The sequence below is a fragment of the Orcinus orca genome, chromosome 17 (assembly GCF_937001465.1).
Source record: "Orcinus orca chromosome 17, mOrcOrc1.1, whole genome shotgun sequence".
In the NCBI taxonomy this organism is placed as follows: Eukaryota; Metazoa; Chordata; class Mammalia; order Artiodactyla; family Delphinidae; genus Orcinus; species Orcinus orca.
Genome location: NC_064575.1, coordinates 76,121,025 through 76,135,410, shown reverse-complemented (window position 1 = coordinate 76,135,410; position 14,386 = coordinate 76,121,025). Strand labels below are relative to the sequence as shown.

Sequence of the window (14,386 nt, the reverse complement as noted above, 5' to 3'; positions counted from 1 at the left end):
AGCCTCTTCAATAAGTGGTCCTGGGAAAACTGGACAGCTACATGTAAAGGAATGAAACTAGAGCATTCCTTAACACCATACACAAAAATAAACTCAAAATGGATTAAAGACCTAAATGTAAGGCCAGACACTAGAAAAGTCTCAGAGGAAAACAGAGGCAGGACACTCTATGACATAATTCATAGCAAGATCCTTTTTGACCCACCTCCTAGAGAAATGGAATTAAAAACAAAAGTAAACAAATGGGACCTAATGAAACTTAAAAGCTTTTGCACAGCAAAGGAAACCATAAACAAGACCAAAAGACAACCCTCAGAATGGGAGAAAATATTTGCAAATGAAGCAACTGACAAAGGATTAATCTCCAAAATTTACAAGCAGCTCATGCAGCTCAATATCAAAAGGCAAACAACCCAATCCAAAAATGGGCAGAAGCCCTAAATAGACATTTCTCCAAAGAAGATATACAGGTTGCCAACAAACACATGAAAGGATGCTCAACATCACAAGTCATTAGAGAAATGCAAATCAAAACTACAGTGAGGTATCACTTTACACCGGTCAGTATGGCCATCATCAAAAAATCTAGAAACAATAAATGCTGGAGAGGGTGTGGTGAAAAGGGAACCCTCCTGCACTGTTGGTGGGAATGTAAATTGATACAGACACTATGGAGAACAGTATGGAGGTTCCTTAAAAAACTAAAAATAGAACTACCATAGGACCCTGCAATCCCACTACTGGGCATATACCAAAAGACAACCGTAATTTAAAAAGAGTCATGTACCACAATGTTCACTGCAGTTCTATTTACAATAGCCAGGACATGGAAGCAACTAAGTGTCCATCAACAGATGAATGGATGAAGATGATGGGGCAGATATATACAATGGAATATTACTCAGCCATAAAAAGAAACGAAATTGAGTTATTTGTAGTGAGGTGGATGGACCTGGAGTCTCACCCCCATGTTTCCCTAATTTGGTATTGGCCATGAGTGATACTTTTTCTTTTTAATTAATAAATTTATTTATGTATTTTTGGCTGTGTCGGGTCTTTGTTGCTGCGTGCGGGCTTTCTCTAGTTGCAGCGAGCAGGGGCTACTCTTTGTTGAGGTGTACAGGCTTCTCATCGCAGTGCCTCTCTTGCTGCAGAGCACGGGCTGTAGGCGCGAAGGCTTCAGTAGTTGTGACTCATGGGCTCTAGAGCGCAGCCTCAGTAGTTACAGCACACGGGCTTAGCTGCTCCGCAACATGTGGGATCTTCTCGGACCAGGGATCGAACCCATGTCCCTTGCATTGGCAGGCGGATTCTTAACAACTGTGCCACCAGAGAAGTCCCAAACTTTAGTTTCGTTAGGCGGAAAAGAAACAGTTTCTAAACTGATCATAAAACACTTCTCTCCTGGAGAAAGCTTGAGTTATCCCGAAGACAGGAGGAGATCTGTACCATTCAGATGTCTCCCACTCCATTCTCCCATTATCTTAATCATTTGTAATGCTGGCATGATCAGGTAGCCTCAGTCCATACCAAAAAGGTGTGGCTCATTTTCAGCTTGAGGCATATCCTCAGTAAACATGAAAATTGACCTGGTAGAGGAGCTGATGTCCCTGGGTGTCTGTAGGGACAAGTCACCTTCTCCCTGGCCCCAGGGGAAAGAGAGAGGGAGTGTGGAAGGAGCTGGTAGGAGAATGAAAGGCAGCTCAGTGGGTGGGCAGGATGGAAGCCGGGAGCTAAGACCTCAGTCACTTTAGAAGAACATCTTTTGCTGAACTGAGAACAGCCTCTTGTGGGTGCTGGTTCTGACTCCTTTGGTTGCCTGGCACAATTTGTCCCTGGTGATACGGATGCCAAACTTGAAGCTTGTTGTTATTATAAGAAATTGAGGGTCGGCTTTTATTGCATTGCTAGTTTCCAAGAAATAAACCCGTTTTTGGCAACTAAAGAATAGTGCTTTAAGAGAGTCTGGTTTAGGAATATTTGGAGAGCACCCTGCCTTGTTGGTTTATATTTTCATGCATGTATTCTCTCTTACTCTCTACTCTTTTCCTTCTGCATCATCCACTGTACACACACACAAACTTGGTACACACAGCCTGGACAAAGTCTCCCTCTCTCTCTCTCAAACATATACACACACACCCTAAAGATTACAGACGTACATTTGTGATCAACATGGCAATACCCAGGGACAGATGTGCCAAATCTGACATATCTACCCAGTCCCAACAGTTGTAACAGTTGTGATATGAGGCGTGTTGCTTTTCCTCTGGAATCTGGAGGATCCACCGAACAGCTAAAGTCTTCATTTCCTCAGCCGGTTTCCCTAGGATGGCATATGCCATGCCAATCAGGGCAGCACAGAGTTCAGAGTCTGAAAGCGTGACTCATTCTTGGCTCCAGGCCAACTCTCAACCTTATACTGACTTGTCAAAATGGGACCTGGGACAAAAATCACTCAATCAACTCTCCACAGGTATCCTCCAACTTCTTGACTTGTCTTGGATCCTGTCTTCTTCAGGATGCACAAACAGAAAGAATCCTTTTCCTCCTGACTCAAACTGGGCATAAAGGCAGAGCAGGTGGTACTGCTGAGTTAAGTAGTAACAGAACACAGAGGATGACTTGTTTTCAAAAATAAATGGCTCGGGCTTCCCTGGTGGCACAGTGGTTGAGAGTCCGCCTGCCGATGTAGGGGACACGGGTTCGTGCCCGGGTCGGGGAAGATCCCACGTGCCGCAGAGCGGCTGGGCCCGTGAGCCATGGCCGCTGAGCCTGCGCGTCCGGAGCCTGTGCTCCGCAGTGGGAGAGGCCACAGCAGTGAGAGCCCCGCGTACCGCAAAAAAAAAAAAAAAAATATATATATATATATATATATATATAAATAAACAAATGGCTCTTCTCAGAAGGTACAATCTAATAGGACAGACAGAGTCAAAGTCAAATTCAGGGAAATTGCTTTATTAGCAGTCAAGCAAGCTAGCCATTTCCCTCGAACTAGGCTGCAAAGAATTTACAGGATCTACACTCCTATTTCTCCTGGTACAAAAGCTGATATGTCTCCTAGAAGAAAGCAAATAATAAATAACAGTCAATCCCAGCTTGTCCGTATCACATGTTGCTTTTCATATTTCTCATACCTGTTCTCACAAAATCCTCTTAATCAAGGATCAAAGGAGCCAGAGAATTCGTATTCATTTTTCTGTTGAGAATAGTAAGGGTCCACAATTTTCAGTGATTTTCCCAAGGTCAAAGAAATAGTAAGCGCTATATACCAGGCTCAGTCCTATTGATTACTCGTTTATGCATGCAAATCTACTTTATTTGGATCCTTTAATGCTTTATTTATTATGTTCTATGCCTAGGGAACGCCACACTGAATAAGACCATCAGAATCCCTGCTTTCACTGGGTTTACAATTTAGGAAATAGAGACAGGTGATTAAACAATGACAATAAAGCACAATGAAAGGGGGACTGACTATGGAGGTGATATAAGGACATTAGGATCTTGTAATCGAGCCTGGAGGAGGAGATGGGGAGGACGTGGGGAAAGAAATGAGTTCTTGGAAGATGCAATACCTCAACTGAGATCAGAAAAATCAGGGGAAATTATTGTGGCAGTAATTGGAAGCTGAGTAGGAGAAACAGAGGAGGAGGAACCATATTCCATACAGGGGAGAGCAGATATGTGCAGACCAGGAATTAAGTCAAATTATGGCAGGCTGGAGGACCAGACAGGCGTTTGGGATGGGTGGAGCTAAGTACGGGAAGGGAATAACGCTGGGGACGTGGCACAAGAGGAAGGCAAGGCCTGCAAGTATGGAACCTCACGACCACCTTCAGTAAAGGAGTTTGAACTATGCCTTAAGGGTAATGGGGACCACTGAAGGTTGTACTGGAGGGCAACAGGTTGAAAAATGGCTCACAGAGGATTAAAATTAGAGGCTGCAAGTCCGGTTAGAACCAGCTGAAGTAGTCCAAGATTTGGATTTAGGTAACGGGGATTTGAGAGAATGGGATAGATTCCAATGACATCAAGGAGTTAAATCCAACAGGATTTGTGGAATGACTGAATTAAGTGAATTGGAATAAAAGAGACGGAGTCAAGATGACTCAGATATTTGTCAGGCTATGGAGATGATGAGGTGGTTGCCTTACTATTTTCTCCACACACTCAGGGTCTGTGGGATATCATGGCTTCTCTCTTTGATTACTGATGATTCCCACCCCTGGCCTGATGGTAAGAGTCACCATTCCAATGGAAGAGTCCTATGAGTGGCATCCAGGAAGGACATCATTCCAGTCAACCTTAAATTGCTTGTAGAATGGATTTAAGGACAGAATATACAGAAGAAATTCACCTCCCCTGGAATAGGCTTTCGGTGTATATTGAGGAGATTTTGGTCTCCATGTAAAGGTATTAAGGTCCTCTTCCTTCCTGATGCAGTAAGACCCCAGTCAACCAACAAATCCAGGAAACTGAAAGGCCACTCTGAATCCTTGACTTAAGATGGATTTTTTTAGTTTTTAAATTTTTTAACTTTTTATTTTATATTAGAGCACAGTTGATTAACAATGTTGTGTTAGTTTCAGGTGTCCAGCAAAGTGATTCGGTTATACATATACATGTATCTATTCTTTTTCAAATTCTTTTCCCATTTAGGTTATTACAGAAGATTGAGCAGCATTCCTCGCACTATACAGTAGGCCCTTGTGGGTTATTTTAAATATAGCAGTGTGTACATGTCAATCCCAAATTCCCAATCTATCCCTCCCCCCACCCTTCCCCCCGGTATCCATGAGCTCATTCTCTAGATTTTTCAAAATGTCAGAGCTAAAGAGGATTCTAAAACTCATCAGGTCCCATCCATTCATGTAAACGAAGAGGAAGGCCTAGAGAGATGAAATGAACTTCTCAGTGTCTCGTGGAAATCAATGAAAAAATCATCACTAAAACTTAGTTTTTAAAATTCTAGACCAATGTTATTCTTAAATTAACACCAAAGGATATTTATTATGTCTACTATGCACTACGAATTATATTCAGTGGTTACTGCACACTCTCTCTAAAAGGTAGGGATTGTGTTTTCAATCAAAACTGAGGCTTAGCTGATTCACTCTGTTATAAAGCAGAAACTAACACACCACTGTAAAGCAATTATACTCCAATAAAGATGTTAAAAAAACAAACAAACTGAGGCTTCAAAACCTTAGACATCTGACAACACAAAACTGCCCTAGCCTTCAGTTGAATTCATATAACTGCAAATTCCACGTTCATTCCACTATATCCTACTGCCTCTCACAATCTTCATAATTAAGGAAAAGTCTCTAATGAAAATGTTGCAGATTAGATCCCGGTTCAGGGTACAAGGGTCATACAATGCCAAGGAGAATAACTAACCCTTTCCTCCCAACAGTCTTCCGTGGAAGCCTGAGCACCCCTCAGCTGTTGCTGCAGACCTGAGTATTTATGACAAATGTAAAATACCGAACCTTCTCCCCAAGAGCTTATTGTTTTGTGTAATCTCAAGACAGTGAATTGAGAACACAGCATGAATCTAAATTGACCTTTTTTTTTTCATTATGAGAGCAAGTTGTAATTTCTTATCATCTTTCCAGTTTATGGCCTTGCCTTTTGTGTCTTTATTGGACAAAACCTTTTTCTTAAGATAAAAGGTTATTTAAGGAGGTTTCTCTTTTCTTAGTCCATATGGTCTAGCCTACCGCAGTTCCAGTAAGAGAGTGGACTGGCTGTTCCTCTGAACACTTCAGCAACATTGTTTTGGCACACAGGCCACATGAGGCCCTAAGAGGGTTACAGCCATTTTTGGCATCACTCAATACTCTGACGTATTAGGGCTTCCTCTCAATGGCCATTACATTAGGAAAAAATTTACAGCTCATGATCAACAGCTGTTCCTCTAAATAAAACAATGTAGTTTATTCTTTTCCTTTCAGCATGCCAGAGTCCCATGCTGTGTGAGACCAGTACTTGCACTTGGCATTCTATGGAAACTACTTAATCCTTGAAAACACATGGGAAATTCAGTCATTTGTTCGCTTGTTCATTTGTGAGTGTGTTCATCTGTTCCCCCAACCCACTTATCCTTGCATGTATTCAGTCATTCATTTGCTTGCTCTGTGCTTATTCTTTTATTGTTGCAAAAATAACGGTATATGTGTGTGTGTGTGTGTGTGTGTGTGTGTATGTTGCCATTTTAACATTTTCAAGTGTACAGTTCAGTGTCATCAATTTCCTTCACACTTGTGTGTAACCATCATCAGTATCTGTTTCTAAAACTCTTTTATCACCTCAAACAGAAACTCTGTAACCACTTTCTTTGCTTATTCTTTATTATTTTATTCAACAAGTATTTATTAGGGACCTAAATTGGCCAAAGTTCTATATGAGGTCATGTGGGAAGATATAAACCTTAACCTTTTATGATCTGATATGAATGAACTGAAACTCTGACGGGAATATATGTGCCCTCCAGTAGCCCAGAGCCTTTACCACCATTCCCTTCTCAGAATTGCTGTCCTCAATAGTGCCTTGAACTTCAGGTAACATTCCAGAGTAAGTAGGACAAAGTACAAACTCACCCATTTGGTTTGGTCCTTCTGATTTTGCCTTAACTACCTCCCTAACCCCAGCTCCCAGCACCAGTTTTTACTTTATAATTTGGTCAAGTAGAGAAAGGAGCAACTAAAAATTGATCAATAACCAAAGCCTCATCATCATCAACAAAAAAAGCAACAATAAAACCACCAGCTCTACCAAGATACAGCCCTTAACCATAAATCCCCAGCACTTGGGCAACTTTTAATACCTCTGGTTCTTAGTGAAAAATCTTTGTAACCACCTTCTTATAGATGAACTGAAAATCTGACTCAGAATTTTAGCTATTAAGCACCCCATTCTAGGTCTCCAACAGAAGCATGGCAAAATGATGAGAAAAACCTGGGCTGCCAGAGAGTGGCTTTACGAAGGATGCGGTCATTCTAAGTGAAGCACAGGAAATTCTTCTGGAGTCACAGGGAAATCATTACTGAAGACAGAGGGAAGATAATATATCAAAGGTTGAAATGCTGGCTTTAGAGGCAAACAAATGGCTGATTCACACCCTAGCTCTGATACTAAATACATTTGTGTATGTGGCGGATCACATGACTTCTCTGAGCCTCAGTTTCTCCATCTGTAAAAATCAAAGAGTGGTAATGATTAATGATACCTACCTGATGTATTAATAAATGGATACAGTAATAGTGAAGGCAGAGTAAAATAATCTTGTCTTACACTTGTTGAATGCTTTCCATGTGCTAGGCACTGTTCTAAACCCTTCACGCATACGTATTTATTTATCATGGCAACACCATGATGTGTATATCAGGATCATCCCTGTTTTTCAGGTGAGGAGCAGTGGTACAGAGAGTTGAAGTAACTGTCAAAGGCCACTCTGCTAGTATGTGACAGAACTTCACACAAACCTAAGTTCTGGCTCCAAATCTTAGCCACACCCATTACTACACCCTAAGAGTATTTAGCAAATACAAAATAGATGAATGACATTAGAATAGGAAGTTAAAATTCAGGAAATGCCCATGATCCTTAGAGTTTCCTCCTCCTTTCACTACTATAATCTTACTGTAAACTTACACTGTCTCTTCTTTAGGTTAATGCAAAGGTGTTCTAATTCTCCTCGCTGTCTCCAAATCCATCTTTCTCAAAGTGAACTTTATGAAGAGCAGAGGCAATGTGGTCACTCCAGTCTTCAAAATTCTTCAAGAGTTCCTCCTCACGTTCGGAATGTCTAGGCAACTGACCATGCCACTCAAGGCTTTCAAGACCTGGCCCCAACTATCTTTTCAACCTCCCCTTCAAAGCCAGTTCACCATCCAGCCATACTGAAGTACACATGGCCCCTTTACATCTTCATGCACACTTGTCCCTCTGTTTGAAATGATTTCTTCCCTCTTCTTTGACTCAACAGCCCACCCATTCTTCCAAAGACAGGCTGAACATTTGTTCTCTCTTGTCATCTTCCTTGACTCTCCCTAAGTCACATGTATATATGTGTCTTCTTTTCCAAAAACGTATTTTAGACATTTCTCTAACATGATACCCTCATGAGTTGCAATTATGTTTACAAATCGGATTCCCTTCTAATCTGTAAGCTCTTTAGGATAAAGACTATTCTCATAGCCTTCTTTGTATCTTTTGGTTGTAAGAAATTAAAGTGTCTCAAATTACCTTTAAAAACACATATATTTAACTGAAAATTCTACACATGTGAAATGGCTTCAGGTATAGCTGGTTATAAATTTTCTTACAGTGTAATCAAAATCAGATTCCAAACTTTCTTTTCTCCAATTGTCATCTTCCCTTCCCCTCTATAATATACGTTTTTCAGACCTCTCTCCTTATAGATATAAAATGAATTGCAGTAACTTCTAGGCTCACATCCAGAATTCTCAGGAAAAAAAAAAACTTCTTATCACTGATTTTAATTGGGTTGTGCTTTCAATCTATGAAGCTAGAAGAAAGAAGTATATACTGATTGGCTTAAACTTCACTTACATGGTCCAATTTTCAGCAAAATATGGATTCCCTCCAGAACCACTGAGATAGGAGAGGGACTGCAGTGATCCCCAGAAGAAAATTAGAATATTTTCTGAATACAGAAAAGATAAACTTGTGCTGAGCAAAATGTACACACACATGCACGCACACACAGAGGCACACACATACACAGATACTGCTGTTTTCTTAATTTTACTGTCAATGATGCTCAGTAAATGATAATGGATAAGTGAATGTGTATCTGTCTACTGATGCATATGTATAGAGAGTAGAGAGAAAGGAGAGACCAATAAGCCATTTTTTTTTCCCCAGAAAGAAGATGCTACTTCAGTCAGACTATGCTCTGTTATCCTTTCTACTCAAGGTTTGGCACTAAACGAGTGGTTCCAGATCTACTAATTAGATATACCATTTTCCTTCATGCTGAAAAATACTTGAAGACTGCTTTAATTTTTCAAATGCAACTTTTTATACTATATGGTTCTCCCCATGAGTCATTGGGACTTGAGGTTATTATAATTTAATAAAAAACGAATCATTCAATGTTAACTTTTGGGGAAGACTTTTATTCTTGGTTTCTATTTCTTTCCACTACCCCATCTCATAGTCACCACATTTTTATATTTCAAAAGTGCTTTCTTAACTATTATCTAGTAGATGCCTTTAACAGCAGTCTATACATACCTGGTCTCATTGTTTTATCATCTCAGCTCTTTTTAATAGACAATCTGATTCATTCATTTAGCCATTCATTCAACCTACACATATTTTTAAGGACTATATACACAGCTAGTCACCAGAGGAACAATGACAAACGATATATTTCTTTGCCTTCAAGGAACCTGCAATCTAGTAAGTGAGACAAGCAAGGAAGCAGGTAGTATCACTAGAATGTACAGAGTTCACCTCAGTTGCTGTGAGACCACATCTAGCCAAGTACTTCCATCTAAGGGGGTGAGGGAAGACCTGATAGAAGAAGTAAAACCTAATTTAATACTTTCCTCATTTTATAAATTAGGAAGGTATATTTCTGAGAGGACACATGACATGTTGAAGGCCACAGTGCTATAAAGTGATAGAACCAAACTAAGTTTTCAACATCCCAACCATCCCCTGTATATTAAATAATAACCTTTGAATCACAAGTTATTTGCCTGAATAAAAACTGTATGAAAATAAAAAAGAAACAATGAGCAAAAGCACATTAACAATAGAGAGCTTAACACAGATCCACCCACCAGCCCACAGTGGCACTCCTTGAAGGATAAATGGGATTTCGTATGGTGAAGCAGGCCGAGAATGTCATGAGCAAAGGCAAAGGCCAGCAGGACAGGGTATTTGGGGAACCCTGAGCTAACCTTTCCCTTAAGGGGTTTAACAAATATGAGGGTGAAAAATTGGTTTATGTTCAAAAGACCAAACTTTGAAAGGCCTTGGAGACTGCTAACATGTTCACATGGAGTTCTGCATATTCTGAGACATTACTAACGTTTTTAAGCAGGGGAGAGGCAAGATATGCCTTGAGTTCTAAGAAAATAGCCAGAGGCAGAAGAGACATTGGATTCAGAAGTAGCTTGATGTACAGAGAGCTGATAGATGGTAAATGGATTATATGTAGATACTATCTGGTTTCTGATAGTTTTTTCTTCTTTGATACTAAAATCAATAACAACAAACTATTAAAGTATAAAGAAATATTGAAATCTTAGAAGTTTTCAAGTATTCATCTCTAATGATCATCTAGGCATAGACTTTTGATCCTGAAGCAGCACTGTTTTAGCTATTCCTCTGTATCTAAAGTGTGATCATGTAAATATATGGTAATAAGCAAAGTGATTTTAGTAATCACATATACACATCCAACTTAATGATTGTGTATACAGTATATCTTAACTTCTATTAGAAAATATGACGAAAGCATCAAACCAGTGATTGCACAGATATTAGCTAGTGTTATGAGATAATCAGGTTCACAGAGTGCAGAGTGGGTGCTTGGTGACATATAAATTTGGCAAAATTGTGAATCTGATGCGTAAATGTCTGAAGCTTGGGCGACAGTGATCCAGTGTAGACTATTTTAGTGATGTGTCTGCATCCTCATAATGCAGTGAGCAGCAAACCTGGAACTGGAGAGAGAGGAGGCTTCCAGCTCTAAAGCTAATGTTCTTGAAACATCCTATGTCCTTCAAATACTTGATTTAACAGCTGAGGAAAGTAAGTGTCAAAACAGGGTGACCAAATTTGCCTGAGAGTGTTAATACAGAGAGACCCAAAGAGGCTGCAGAAAGTCTGCCCTAGTTGCTCATTCTCAGAAGACTATCTTTAAACAGATAAACATGATGTCATCTGTGTGGTAAAATCAAAGGATTAATTACAACATGTTCATTGAATTAATATCTAAATGCCTAAGTTTTTCATATTCATTGGTATTGAGCAGTATAAGCATTTTAAAGAATGTTTTATTAATTTTTTTTCTTTTACCCCATTATGGTTTCTTTGAATCCTCTCTGTAGCATGTTTTATATTCTGTTTCCTAGTAGTTTTTTAAGTTCAAGTTCCTTGAATTTAGGAACCTTACCGTTAATTTTATTTCTATGTATTCTACGGTTTGGGATAGGCCTTGAACCAATGGATGCGCAACCTACACATTGAATCTCACCCAAAATGTTACAAATCCTCCAATTTTCACAAATTATATGATTAATGCATCCCTTCAATCATTTACTCATTGAACAAATATTTATTCAATTACTATTATATGCCAAATAAAATCTAGCCTATCTCTAGTTAATTAGCAATTTGAATTAATGCAGTCCAAATAAATGAGATCTCACAGTGTAAGAGACATACTGAGGGCTAGAAAAATTTACTTAAGGAGTAGAATGATAAATATCAAAATTATAATATGGGAGTGCCTTTTTTTCCTCATTTCCTCATAAGTTTTCCATAATAAACATCTACTGCTTTATAAGGAGGAAAACAGATCATACTGGAAATACATTTTCTGGTTTAATTGTAAAAAGATTTGGCATTCATTTAACTCCTTCTCTATCTTCCCCTGAAAACTTCCCTCTTGGCAAAAAGACCTCAAGGTCATAGGTATAAATTTATCCTTTTAATTTCTGGTTCTCCCTTTATTCCAAGATTGGAAATTTTCATTTTTTAGAAGAAATTTTTCTTCTTAAATCGAAGAGGTAGCATACTGCTATAGAAAGAGCCATCAGTCAGAAAGTCATCCCTACCTTCACTAGTAATAACTTGGAGAAGTTATTAAATCCCTCACAGTCCTAATTTCCTTGTAAGTAAATATGGGGTCAATAATGCCTTCATGATTGTTTGCAGAGGGGATTAAATTATTGGGCTGGCCAAAAAGTTTGTTCGAGTTTTTCCATAATATGAAAAGCCCGAACAAACTTTTTGGCCAATCCAATATGATAAAATGCCTGTCACATAGTAGGAGTATGTTAGTTTCCTTCTCATTCCACTTCCACATTGGTACTGAAACTAAGATCCAGACAAATTAAGATGTTTCATCAAGCTCAGTGGTAGAGTCGGACTTGAACTCAGGCCTTCTAATACCAACCAGTCCAGCTCTCTGCCATCTATACCACACTGATTTTTCTAGTGCAATCAGTGATTAGAAGCAACACACATGGCGTTTCCACTTCCTCTATGCCTCATAGCTCATATTTCTAGGCAGTTTAAATAGCACCAAACAAAGCATCTATTCCTTAACATTTAATGACAATCCTGCTCATTTGACAGTAGCCTTTGATCTGGTAAATTTATGGCTTTATTTGCCTCCCCACCTCCTAAGGATCAGGTGACTGTTCTCAAGTATAGAAAGAAAAGAAGCCAACCCATACATCACAGAGACAAGAGCTCACTCTGTTTGCTTTAAGCTAAGCCACCTTGTAGAACAGAAGTGCTGGAGATCACCTAGCATCATGGTCATTTAATTCTTGGGCTGCTCTTACTTCTCCCAGGACAACTCATTTCCAGCACTCTCTCTCTTTGAGTAAGATGTAGAAATTTAATAGTGACACTATGTTAGGACATGAAGAAGAACATAAGCCAAACATGAGCCATGTTTCAAGCAGGAGGTCAACACCAGTAGACTTTCTTAGAGTAACTGGAAGTAATCATTGTCTACAGATGTGACTGAGTTGTCAGGAAACACTATGGGCCCAAACTACAAAATTATGTTTATTGGGGTTGAATACTAATTTTTCAAAGAGCGAACACTTGGGAATTGTTATCAGAATAGACCAAATTGCCAGTCTTCTATTAGAAACCCTGAAATGCATTAATAGGTGTTTGGAGCTAGAAGGAATCTTAGAAATTTCTTACCCAAACTTTTTGTATTATTGGGGAGAAAGTTTATAGGGGAAATCTGAGGCTTAGACAAATTATTTTATCAAGGTCAGTGGTTGAGCCAGGCTTGAGCTTGTGCCTTTAAACATCAGCTCAGCCCTCTGCCATATGTCACACTGATTTTCCTAATGCAAGTCACATATTGGAAGTATCAAAAATGGCATTTCCATTTATTTTATGTCTTATAGCTCATACTATGAGTAGTTTAAATAGCAACAAAGTACTTATTCCTTGACGTTCATTTTTTTTCAACAAATAGTTAATGATCCCTTGTTATGTAACACATACTCATTGCACAGAAGTAGATTTAACTGATGAAGAAACATCCTTGTGTTGAGGAACTGATGGGATTTCTCAGCCTATATTGTACATTATGGACTTATTCTTTACCTGGGGCTGAGCAAAAGTGCATTTTCAGCGCTAATAAACAATGACACAAAATGTCTCTGGCTTTCTCTATAAGAGAGTTTGTAAGAATTTCCAGGGAGTTAGTCATAGCACTTGATTATGGGTAGGAATGTCTTAAAAAGAAGACTACTTCCATCTCGGCATTTCATGTTTACTTCAACATTCTGGAATCTGCCCAAGCAAGGGGTTTGCTTTCCTTTGGACCTGCCTCCTGATTGGATAAAAAGGGGATTCCCAGTGACTTATCATATCAAAATTATCTTGAATTGTAAAAGCAATGAATAGAGGGAATGGAAAAGCATATGACTGGAAAGAATTATAAATAAACATATGAGTCAATGGAGGAAAGGATAGTTAACTTCCTAACCATTTGGAAAACATATCTTGTGTTACTTAATATTCTGCTTACACTGTAAACAGGTGAATAAAGACAAATCATAATGTGTTATAGATTTTGTAATTCAGGCCACAGTATCTACTTGTAACCACCACCAAATTACCACCACCAAATTACCACCACCAAATTACCAAATGTTATAGATTTTGTAATTCAGGCCACAGTATCTACTTGTAACCACCATCAAATTACTGCCTAGTACCAGTCAGAATCCAACTCTTCCTTCCCCATCCTGGAGTAGCATATTATCTGGGATCATAGCATAGTGTTTTGAAACAAAGAGGAGACTTAACATCGCTTTCAGACACTTCTATTTTGGTCAGTACACATTGCCTACCTGGCCCTCAGTTTCTCCACCTTTCAGATGGGAAAATAATGGGCTGAACCATCTTATAAAGCAGAGAGATGCTGTGATAATCAACTAAGATTATGTATATGAAAGGAGTTGGTACATGAAAACTGAGTTATATAGACAATAGCTATTATTATTATCACTGTCTTTAATCACTCAATTAAATCACTTTGTAATCAAATGCTTTGTAATGGAATTCACTATGTAAGTCTCAGGTTCCCCACTAGAGTTTAAGCTCCTTGAGAACAGAGCTTATTCATCTTTGGATC

At 39.0% G+C, this 14,386-nt stretch overlaps 1 long non-coding RNA gene across 1 annotated transcript in view; it reads right to left on the bottom strand.

Moving 5' to 3' along the window:
- Positions 1-2,967: 2,967 nt before the first annotated feature.
- Positions 2,968-14,386, bottom strand: part of LOC125961866 (uncharacterized) — a 36,501-nt gene continuing 25,082 nt past the window's right edge. The window contains exon 4 of the long non-coding RNA XR_007472952.1: positions 2,968-3,063. This is a non-coding gene — a long non-coding RNA (uncharacterized LOC125961866). The remainder of the gene's footprint in view (positions 3,064-14,386) is intronic.